Source organism: Delphinus delphis, chromosome 1 (genome assembly GCF_949987515.2).
Source record: "Delphinus delphis chromosome 1, mDelDel1.2, whole genome shotgun sequence".
Classification (NCBI taxonomy): domain Eukaryota; kingdom Metazoa; phylum Chordata; class Mammalia; order Artiodactyla; family Delphinidae; genus Delphinus; species Delphinus delphis.
This window is the reverse complement of record NC_082683.1, coordinates 40,374,201-40,386,591: the sequence shown is the minus strand read 5'-3', so window position 1 is coordinate 40,386,591 and position 12,391 is coordinate 40,374,201. Positions and strand designations below refer to the sequence as shown.

The following is a 12,391-nucleotide window of genomic DNA, read 5'->3' as shown; positions in this document are numbered from 1 at the left end:
TCTTGCATATATAGAAACTGCTATATCAAAGCCTTGTAGTAACCACAAAGCAAAAATCTACAAGAGATATACACACAAAGACAAAGGAATCCAAACACAATGTAAAGATAGTCATCAAGGGACTTCCCTGGTGGTCCAGTGGCTAAGACTCCATGCTCCCAATGCAGGGGGCCTGGGTTCAATCCCTGGTCAGGGAACTAGATCCCACATGCCACAACTAAGAGTATGCATGCCGCAACTAAAGATCCCTTGTGCCACAAGGAAGATCCTTCATGCCACAACTAAGACCCAGCACAGCCAAATAAATAAATATTAAAAAAAAAAGAGGTAGTTATCAAATCACAAGAGAAGAGAACAAAAGAGGAAGGGAAGAAAAAAGACCTACAAAAACAAACCCAAAATAATTAACAAAATGGCAATAAGAATATACATATTGGTAATTACGTTAAATGTAAGTGGATTAAATGCTCCAACCAAAAGACATAGACTGGCTAAATGCATATAAAAACAACAGCCATGTATGTGCTGTCTACAAGATGCCCACTTCATATCTAGGGACACATACAGACTGAAGGTAAGGGGATGGAAATAGGTATTCCATGCAAATGGAAATCAAAAGAAAGCTGGAGTAGTAATACTCATATCAGACAAAATAGACTTTAAAATATATTCCATCTCTGGGTCTACCACAAGCTCATGGAATGAATCATGAGTAAGTCATACAACCTCTCTGTGCCACCATTTCCTCACACAGGACCCAGCAAGGTTGTCCACTCTGGATGATCTTCACATTGTGTTTACTGGAGAGTTCTTAACCAGGCAAGGGTAGAACCCAGCCAGGATGCAGGACATTCTTTCTTATTTCCACCAGAGAAGATGTGTTTTTGTCCTCTTCCCTTATCAGTGATTGAGTTGAATTTTGTTTTAAAAAAGATATATGCTGATATCCCTCTCCCCTCTTTATAAAAGAGAGATTATTATCTACAGTCTTTCAGATGGGAAATAGAAACCAGAAGAAGACAGATGACTTGCTCCAAATCATACAGCAAGTAAATGCCAACAGAGCCTGGAGCCCACATGGGACTGAATTATAGGCCTATCACTTTCCTCACTGCTGCCACATTACCTTCAAATGAAGCTTGAAAACTTGGAGCTTGGTGACAACTTCTACCATCGTCTAACCATTTAGTTTTATATAGTGCATCCTACCAACTGGAACTATCCAACAGTGGAGGGCTGTCAGCATGTGGTGAGTTCTAGAGCTGCTTCAGCTGAAGGAGGATGGTTCCCTGTTAGGGAGAAGTGGAGGGGATTCATGCTCCGGGAGGGAGAGTGGACCTATCAGTATCAGTGTTCCCAATTAAATTATAGGGCATGCTGGCAAAGTATTATAGTTACTGGTATTCTTTTGACCTCAAAACTCAAATGGAAAGAAGCACAGAAAGGAAGAGGGAAGGAAAGAATCCATGCTACAATCCCAGTCATGGGACCATGAGACAAATGAGGAAATGAGAGAGCCGAAGAGAATTTGCTGATTAATGAACCAGAAGGTAGTGACTTCCAAGATCCCCTTAAACTCAAACTATGGCCTAAATTACTAGGATTTTAGGTTCTTTGTATGGAATTCAAGATTAATGCACATCATTCTGTCATAGACAGCTTTCAGACATTGTGCTTGGTTCTATGATCCTCTCAGAACTTTGGAAAGGGTATCTATCACTTTCCCAATCTTACGAACGAGGATACTGAGGCTCAGAGTGATTAAGTAACTTGCTCTAATAGTTTAGGAAAGCTAGTAAGTGGCAGAGCTGGGACGTGAATACCAAGTCAATAATTTAAATCTTAGTCATTTTCCCTATTCTAATATAGTAGTGGTTAAGAGCTTAGTTATGGTTTGAAGTGGAGAGATCTGAAGTTGAACCTGGCTCTGTTGTGTCTGCCATGAGGACTTGCTCAAGGTCATACAGCAAGTAAGTGCAGTACAGAGCCTGGCATCCACGTGGGACTGACTAGCAGACCCATAATTTTCCTCAACCTGCCCCACTGCCTCCCTTTGCTTTTTCTCCAAGAAAAGGGGCTGACATGTAATAGCCTGGTGTACGAAAAAAAGCACTGGCTCTGCCGTCAAACAGTTGAAACTGAACTCAAATCTCAGATCTTGCCTTTGGGCAAAACCAATAATATTTACCATTTATTTACTTCAAATAATACAGATGGTGTGCTTAATATCCTGCCCAACATCCCAGAAGGAAGGAGTCTTAGTGATTACCTAGCCAAAAGCCCACATTTTGCACACGAAGAAACTAAGGGCCAGAGAAGTATTTGTCTAAAGACTCTAACTACTCTGTAGGAATTAGATTTAAAGCCAGTACCTCTAACTCTTTGGGCACAATATGAAACAATCTGCCCAACAATTTATTGTTACAAAATGATTTTGCATCATGGTATTGTCATGATAGCTCCAGGAGGCAGGAAAGTCAGAGGTTATCACCTCCGGGTTGAGGAAACCCAGGCTCAGAAAAGGGTGTCATAACTACTCAGGGGCAGAGAGCAAAGCCTCAGCCCCAGATCTGTGTGACCCTTAGCCATGCTGTTTCCATTACCTACTCCTGACTGGTAGGGTGACCAACCAAACTGGTTTGCCTAGAAGTATGGGGTTTCCTGGGATGTAGGAATTTAAACTTTAGTTTTAAATTGAGAATTTCCTGGGAAAACCAAGACAAACTGGTCATCCAACTCCTGAGGGAGAGGCAGAAATGAAGACTCAGGGAGGTAACTCTAAAGACAGAACAGAAGAAAGACCCTGTGTTAATATTAGGAAGATAAAACCAAAGACCACAAAATAATATTGGCATAGTCCACTAATACTCTAATCAGTTTCATCACTAATATTAATGTTATTACCAGTTACCCTTGAACATTTCCCTATTAAATAATAGTACCAAGAGCTATGTTTGCATTTAGGTTAGGTTTCAAAGTGCTCCCTTCCACCGTAGGTTAGGGATCACTAAGAAAACCTGAACATTTCCATGAAAACTTACAATGGCATTATGTTAAAATGTCCATGTAGTTTAATATTTTAAGAATTGAAATATGTAGTAGAAAGAAATCAAGAATAGGAATCTAAAAATCTGAGTCCTAGTCCTGGCAATACTGTTCCGAGATTTAAACAATCAAAAAAGATCCATATTATGGAAAAATCTTTGTATAAAACGGTATTCATTACACGGTAGTTGATAATGACAGAAACTCAAACTAACCTAAATGTCCAAAACCAGGAACATTATTAAGTAAATTATAATGTGTCAACTTGATGCAGTATTATGTAGGCATTAAAAAATAGTTTCCAAGCATTAGTAATAACATGGGAAAATGCTGATCTTATATAAAGTAAAAAAGTAGGGTATAATACTATATGTAATTGTCATAATAGTATGAAACCTATGTATGTATATGTACAGTACATTAAATACACACATATATAATACTGTTAACTGGTGTCTATAGATGGTAGGATTATGGTAGAATTTTATTTCTTTAGAGGTTTTTATAGTTTTAGATATTCTACAATTTTGTATTCTTGAAAAATCAAAGTAATATTTATTAAAAATAAAATAATAGTTTGTTAAATGATGTTAAAAATTGACTTACACTTGGGTTGAGTCATATCACTTTCCCGGGACTAAGTTTCCTCATCTTAGTAAAATGGATATAATGTACCCTATCCTTCTGACCTCCCAGGGTATTATTTATATCAGTAAAGACAATGGGAGTGAGAGAGTAAGAGGCGTTTGGAAATACAGGCCATGACCAAGAGTCAGATTCTTATTAAGAGATGAGACAGGTGGACATGTAACCCTACCAAGTCACCTGTGGCAGTGGTGTGCTAGAGCTGCTCCTATCAGCTTGCAGAAGCTGATTATTAAGTTTTCAGCAATTTTGTGAGCTGCTTTTAAAACCATTGGTAGTTTTAGTTTGAAATCATCACATATTTATATCATCAAAATTGAATCAGGCCATTAAGGTGACACCAGCACCTCTTGAGTGTTGTGAGAGGCTGAAGAAATGAATGGAAATGTGGATTCTTGTATATTCACAGGACTGTGTCTCATTTAGGTCTCTAAAAGGAAACAGACAGCACACCCAAGTTATGATAATTTGAGGGAGGTTTATTTATAAAGGCCTGTTGTATTAAGGATAGGTGGATAGTGCAAGAACCTGGGGCTAGAAACATCAGAATTGTTACAGGAGGGAGAGGTTATTGTAACCTAGAAAGAAAGAGTTGTATAGAGTGGGCTGCTTTGAAGGCAGTAGTGACCTTCTATCAGGAAAAATAGCCGACCTTAGATGACATTATGGGAAGGGATCCAGAGACATAAATACCTCTGCCTCCTTCCTGACTCTGATTTCTTGCTAGATGTCCCCATTGGAGGACCTAAACAGAGGCCAGAATCACAGAATGCAGTTGGTGTAATCCATAGAGGTCAGCCATGTCAGGCAGAGAAAAGGGTAAATAAGGATGAAGAGTGTTACAGAGGGGCAAATGGAATGTAGGCAGCACAGTTTAATTTCAGTTTCAGTTTCCAGCTGACACTGACTTGAGTCCTTGTTTTCCTATGAAAAGATATATAATAATACCCTACTTTTCAGGATGGTTTTGAAGATTTAATAGAACACGTGAATCACCTTACTGGAAGCACCTGATGTACAGTAACGTGTCCAGAAATAGTGGCAATTATTATTGTACTATATTACTTCACATCATTGAGCTTTATTTCTCTTATCAACAAAATAGATAAAATACTACTTGCTGCCCAATGGTTATTGTAATTATAAACATTAACCTTAGGATGTAAAAACACTCTGTAAGATATGATGCTTCAAATAATATTAAATATAAGATGGACCCTATACTCTTTATCAGAACTGAAAACTCAGCTTTCTGTTTCTAGATCCATCACCCCTTTCTCTACCTATAGAAATCCTACCCAAGTGTTCTTTTTTTTTTTTTTAACATCTTTATTGGGGTATGATTGCTTTACAATGGTATGTTAGTTTCTGCTTTATAACAAAGTGAATCAGTTATACATATACATATGTTCCCATATCTCTTCCCTCTTGCGTCTCCCTCCCTCCCACCCTCCCTATCCCACCCCTCCAGGTGGTCACAAAGCACCGAGCTGATCTCCCTGTGCTATGTGGCTGCTTCGCACTAGCTATCTACCTTACGTTTGGTAGTGTATATATGTCCATGCCTCTCTCTCACTTTGTCATAGCTCCTGCTTCCCCCTCCCCATATCCTCAAGTCCATTCTCCAGTAGGTCTGTGTCTTTATTCCTGTCTTACCCCTAGGTTCTTCATGACATTTTTTTTTTCTTAAATTCCATATATATGTGTTAGCATACGGTATTTGTCTTTCTCTTTCTGACTTACTTCACTCTATGACAGACTCTAGGTCTATCCACCTCATTACAAATAGCTCAATTTTGTTTCTTTTTATGGCTGAGTAATATTCCATTGTATATATGTGCCACATCTTCTCTTTTATACCTCAGACTTGCAAATCCCCTTTGTATGCCTGGAATCCTCTTCCTTCTCCTCCTCTTCCTGGTTAACTTCTGTATATGCATCAGGCTGCAACTTCGATGCCGTTTCTTTGGGGAAAGCATCATCACTGGAATCACTAAGATGAGATCAAGCACTCATGTATTCACACAGCTTCCTCCCATCATATACTGTATCTTATATTCCTATGGATTTAACTTCCTTCCCCTATGAACTTCTTAAGGGCATAACAATTTATTTGGCATGTCATAGGGTCTATATATATTAGGGTATGCTAACTATTGTATTAGATTGAAATGTCTAATAGATCAAGCAAATATAATATTTTTATAATTTATAATATAAATTTTTTTCATCATGAATAAATGGACAGGGTATCTCTTGACTATATAGCCATTCAGGGACCCAGGGTGACTGTTATCTTCAATGTATTAGCTTCCAGGGTTACCTGAGCATCATCTCCATTCCAGCCAGCTAGATAGGAAAAGAGGTAGGAAGATCCCACGTGGGAGCTTTTCATTAGCAGTCCCGAAAGTGGCTCATAGTACTTTCAGTCAAATTCCACAGGCTAAAATGTAGTTTAACGGCCATAACTAACTATAAAGAAAGTTGTGAGTTGATGTCTAGCTGTGTGTGCAGGAAGAAGTGGAAAGCAAGGATTGCCCTCAATAGCTGGTGGAGTTGGCTCCACTCCCACATATAAGTACTTAAATACTTATTAAATGATTACATGCATTTCTTCTTAACAGCTCATATCACACAAGTAAAGACTTTCCTGATTCTATCAAGAAAAGATTTGTGTTTGCATCACTTTTGTGGCACTTACCTTCCTCTACCTGAATTACAGTTGTTTGTACACATATCTTACCTTCCACCAAAAATTACAAATTCCTTGAGGACAGCATCCAGCATGTGAAGCAATGAGGTCTAGTGGGAAAAGCATTAGCTTAGGAATCATACAGCCTCAACTTAAGTCCTAGTTCTGCCAGGTATTATTTGTGGGATCTGGGTAATTCCCTTGGCCCTCTGAGCCTTAGTTGCTGTTAATGATATTCATGGCCTCGCTTATTTCTTTGGGCCTCTACTAATCTTTTTGGTTGTGAATCAACACCTTGAGTTTCCTTTCAGTTTACATTAACTGATAAACATAACAATCAGATCAGATTGGATTTATCTGGGGCCATGTGTTTACCTTTTAGGGTAATTAAGTGATTGGACCAGGAACAGAGACCAGAGATTTATAAGGACCATTTGTTTTCCCTGTGATTAATGAAGTCAAAATATGAGCTGACACTTAACTGCTGCTCAACTGAATCTGAGGATTCAAATTCATGATAACAAAAGAAATAGCGATATGCCCGAAGATTTGTTCTTAGGGTGTTCATGGCAGTGTTGTAATTGGGAAAAATTATAAATTATCTAAATACTCATTAGCAGAGATTGGTTAGGCATAGTTGATATATCGTAGTATGAAGTCATTAAAAATCATGTTGTAAAAGAATGTTTAAAACAAAGCTAATATGTATACATATAAATGACATAAACAAAAATATTTCTAATGGTTTATCTGGGTATTTTGGGTATTTTCTTTCTTTTTTGGAGTTGCTTTTCTGTTTCAAATGTTTAAAAATGATTATCATTGACTTGAAATTTATTTGTAATTAACAAAACAAAAATTATTATGATTGTGCCCTCTGACTTCCTGCAGTCAGATCATATCTTCATGAGTCCAGGATTGTTCAGGTCATCACTGTTGGGCAGGTCTTTAAATTTAGGATTTATATTCTTGTGCCAGCTAGGTCTGGGTTTGATCATATGTGTCTCTCTTATTTTAATAACAGCTTTATTAAGTTATAATTCATATATCATATGGTTCACTTATTTAAATTCACTTATTTAAAAATTCAGTGGTTTTTAGTATATTTAGAGTTATACAACCATTACTATGATCAATTTTAGAACATTTTCATAATTGTTAAATAAAGTAAAAATAAAAACCCGTACCCATTAGTAGCCACTCTGCTTTCCTCAATCCCCAGCCTTAGGAAACCACTAATCTATTTACATTCCATTTCTATAGGATTACCTATTCTGAACATTTCATATAAATGTAATCATATAATATGTGGTATTTGTGATTGGCTTCTTTCATTTATTATAATGTTTTCAAGATTCATCTATATTGTAGTACTTGTCAGTATTTAATTTTTTTATAGCCTAATAATATTCCATTATATGGATATGCCATATTGTAGTCATTAATTAGCTGATGAACGTTTAGGTTATTTCCACTTTTTGGCTGTTGAGTATATAACTAGCAGTGGAATTGCTTTATTGTATGGTAACTCTATGCAACCTTTTGAGCAACTACAGACTGTTTTCCAAAGTGGCTACACCATTTTACATTCCCACCAGCAGTGTATAAAGTCAAGTATCTTTTTTGATTTTTGATTTCTATATTTTGTTCTCCCATGTTGCGTGTGTGTATGTTGTATGCGGTATGTATGGGTTTATGTGTGTGTGGTATATGCGGTATGTGTGGTTTTGCGGGGGCGGGTGTGGGTGAGTAATGTGTATGGTGTGTGTGTGTGTGTGTGTGTGTGTGTGTGTGTGTGTGTGTGTGTATCTGCACACATTTGCCTCTTTTGCATCACAGTCAGGGCTGGTGATACCATTTAGGTACTGCATTTTCCACTCCCTCCCAGAAAAAAAATTCTTTGTGGCCTGTTTGAGGCAGATCTTGCTTGGCAGCAGGCTACAGCCAACTCCATAGCATGGCAGCCACTAACCAGGCAGATCTATAGTTGGTCTCAGGGTTTCCAAGCTTTGGAAGGGACAGTATCTCCTGTTCTTTCTAGTAACTACTAGGCAAAGTAGTAGTGCCCCTGGAATGGGGTACGGTCAGAGCTCAGTGTGCCAGCAGTCTCTTAAAGTGGTTATTGAGCTTAATTGTCAGGGAGGATTTCAAAGAAGACAATCTGCTTCCCCAGCAATGCCCCTTTTCTTCTTGATCCATCTCTCTGGAACCAACTTCTAAAACCCAGATTCCACCACTTACTTTGCTGGATTATTAAGCAATTTATGTAACCTCTCAAGCCTCTGTTTCCTCAGATATAAAATGGAGCTAATAATATCCATCTTACAATGTAGTTGGGAGAATTAAAGCTATGTGACCCCCCCAAAATATTGTAGCTATAAGAATTATTGATTCAATTTCCTCTTTTTTCATAAAAACCCTACATTGTCTCTAGAACTTAATGCCTTTCCATGAAAGTTTGCTTTTGTTGTCAGGTCTGTACTTTCAACCAAATCCAGACAGCTTTATTTGATATAAGAACTTAATAAGGATACTTGGATCATAAGCAGAATACTTATTATTCTTTGGCTTATGATCAAGTATATCAGAAACAATAAAATGATTTAACTTGAACCCAGATGTGGTTTAACATAAGCGAGTTTAAAAAAAAAAGGAAAAATCTCTGCTCACAAAACAGCACATTATAAAATCCCAGTCATTTAAAGAAGGTGTAACTGAAATAGAAGGGATTACCTCCCACTCACTCTGGTGAGAAGAAAAGGAACAATTAAAATGAATATATTAGGGAGAATATTATTTTTATTTCAATATTTCTATTATATTTTCTCCAATTACATGCTGAATAGGGTTATGTAGTGTAACCGAAACCCCAAGGTAGAGTTTAGAAAGAGTGAATTGTAGAAGATAAAGGCAGCTCTCTTTTGCAAGGTAGAGGGTAGTTTTTCCTGACAAAAACAAAGATCAGATAGTAAGTATTGGGGGAGGTATGTAGTTTTGAGTGAATCAACAGTGATAAAGTCTCTCAAGTCTCTACCCTTTGTCAAACTTCTTTTTCCAAACTGGATAATATGAAAAGATTCTTTATACACCACTTTGAAAGGGCATGTGGGTGTGTGTAAAGAATGGTGGGAGAGAGTATAGGGAAAGGAGAGAAGAAAGTAACACCTTTAAAATTCTTACAGCTATCGTAGAATTTTAGAGACTGTAAAGATCACCTGGTCCTAACTCTTAATGAACAAAAGATTAAAATGAGGCTCAGAGAGGGGGCATTCTTTTCCCACAGACACATAGCAAGGTGGACAAAAGCACCTCTGAAACTTGGGTCTCCCATCAGGCCCGAGCCAGACTCCTAAGCTGAGCAGCCACGTGAGTAGCTTCATGCTGTGACTGAAAGAGATCCAGATGTGAACACAGGCTCTACCTGGTGTCTATCTGGCTCCAGACAAGTTGCTTCATATCCCTCTACCTCGATTTCAGTGTTTCTGAAAGACAGCCATGACTAGTTTGGGGGTAGTTATGAGAATTAAGTGAGAGAAGGTGGAATGAGTCACCCAGTGCAGCAACTGGCATCCCTTCTCTCTACCCATTCCTCTTAAGCTTAGACTTTACGCTTTACCATGACCAGGCCTGGCGAGTTTTCCAGAACCTCTCAGCCCCTCCCCAGCCCAGCCCTCACCTCATCCGCGCTGGCCTAGTGCTGTGAGTGCCAGCCCCAAGCAGTACCGAGTCGCCCTGCACAGCAGAGTGGGTTGCTCACTCTGTCCTGCTCAGCACATTTGTATCCCCATTACAGCTCAAGCAGGCCCAAAGGTCAGGACCCAAGCCCTGACAAGTCCTTTTTAGAATTTGATCAAGGCATCCAGATGTTTGTTCTGATTAGAGGAATTTTATAGATGACTGACTCCCACTGACCGCATCATCCACCCCAGTTTCCAAGACTATTTCTGGAGCTGAGCGTTTGCTGAGAAATGTGCCTGGAACCTGAGTTGTTCTTACTCTGCTTGCTCCTAGTTTTCTCTTTAAAAAGGACCATGTGAAGGGTTTTTCTAGATCAGGTTGGCAAACTTTCAAAAGTGGTTTGTGTTAGTTCTTGCCTTCCTCTCTCCCTTTCTTTTCTGTGCTCCCTACCTAACTTCTTCCCTGTGTTTAGTAAAAAGATAATGAAGGCAAGGACTTTTACTAGATATTGTAGGCATTAAGTCATAGTACCAGTGATTTACAATCTGGCAGGAATCTATTTATAATACACCTGGATAAGTGGTATGCAGAGGATGCTAGGGAAACAAAGAGGAGGGGGACTGATTCCACACAGGCTGTTAGGGGAAACTTCCCTGAAAAGGTGGCATTTGAATTGAGTCTGGAAGAAGTTGAAATGTGTGAGCTTAGCAAGCTGGGTAAATGGGTGTCTGGGCAAAAGAAAGAGTACTGCAAAGTTATGAGAAAGCGAGGTGTATTTGGGAAATAACGAGCAATTTGGGCTGACTGGAATACTGTGTGCTGGCAATGGGAAAGATGAGCAGAACTTGGTCCTGTTGTAGGTAATAAGACCAGAAAAATAGGTTGGGAACAGACTGCTGACTGTGAGCTTCTTGAGGTGGAGAAAATACTGTATTCTTTATACCCTCCTAGAACCAGAAGCACAATAGATGCCATGTGAATGTTGTTGAACTGGTGTGAGGCACCACCATCTTTCTTCTGAATTACTGCGGTGACCTCCTGTTGGCCCCCTGCTTTTGCCCTTGCACTCCTGCAGTCTGTTCTCTACAGAGCCACTGCAGTGAGCTTTTCAAAACACAAGTCAGATCATGTCACACTTCTACTCACTTCATTTCTTACTGCTTTTTCCCTTCCTCCCAGTGACCCAGCTGCACTGGCTTCTCTGCTGTTCCTCAGCCACGCCAGACACACTACTGCCTTAGGGCTTTGGCACTAGCTGTTGCCTTTGCCTGGAAAGCTCCAACTTCAGATATCCGTATAGCCACCCGCTCACCTCCTTCAAGTCTTTGCTCAGATTTCTCCTCAATGGCATCTGTCCCATCGTTTCAAAGTGCCCCCACCCCCATGCTCTTGATCCCTTTTATCCTGTTCTACTTCATGCCATTGTTGTTGTTCATAGTCCGTATGTTCTAATAGATTTATGTAGTTCGTTTTTTAAAAATTATGTTTGTCGTTTATGCCTGTCTTCTGCTAGAATATTAGTGTCACAAAAGTCGGGATCTTTGCTTTGTTTATTGATGTATCCCAAGTACCTAGAACAGTGCCTGGCACGTACTAGGTGTTCACAAGATATATATTGTATGACTTCAATAAATATCATCTGAATTCTGCCTCTGTGCCGGGCATTTTACACATATAAAGATGAATAAGACATTTTCCTCATGCTTACGAAATTTGCAGGCTGTTAAGGGAATCAGGACTGGTACATGTCACTCTGTTCTAATACAAGGTAATAAGTAGGAAAAGTCACACAGAAGATGCTAATGGACCTCACAGGAGCGAGAGGTCACTTTGAATTTGGGGCCTCTCATGTTCTCCTTGAGCGTTAGAGTAGTAAGATGTGAGGAAGAAGCCAGGAGCAGTTAATCTACAACAACATAAAATGCAGGAGCCAGGGAGGCTTTCAAGAGATCTTGAGCTCCAGACTCCTGCCACCAGCATAGTAAATGCATTCTCTTCTGAAGGAGAAGAGGTCACTGCAGCCACAAATATTAGGTGGCTGTTCAAGGTCAAAGAACTAAGTCAGGGATCTTATCATGGGATCAGAATTCAGTTTTGTATCCAGGAACATACTGGATATTGTATTCAAATTTTTGTGCATATGTTTACATAAACCATATTTTTCAACTGATTCTTAAGAGGGTCTATGACTTCAAAAATTTCAGAATATACTAAATACACTTAGCAGGTCAACTGGACATCAGGATTTTTACTTCAGGGTACAGGGTGCTTTCCATCTTAAGGCAAGGCTACACCAACCCTTAGGCTGTTTGATTCAATCAGATCTCACCT

At 39.1% G+C, this 12,391-nt stretch overlaps 1 protein-coding gene across 1 annotated transcript in view; it reads left to right on the top strand.

Annotated features, from left to right (window-relative positions):
• Positions 1-12,391, top strand: part of AGBL4 (AGBL carboxypeptidase 4) — a 1,259,489-nt gene that overhangs the window by 532,594 nt on the left and 714,504 nt on the right. The window lies entirely within an intron of this gene.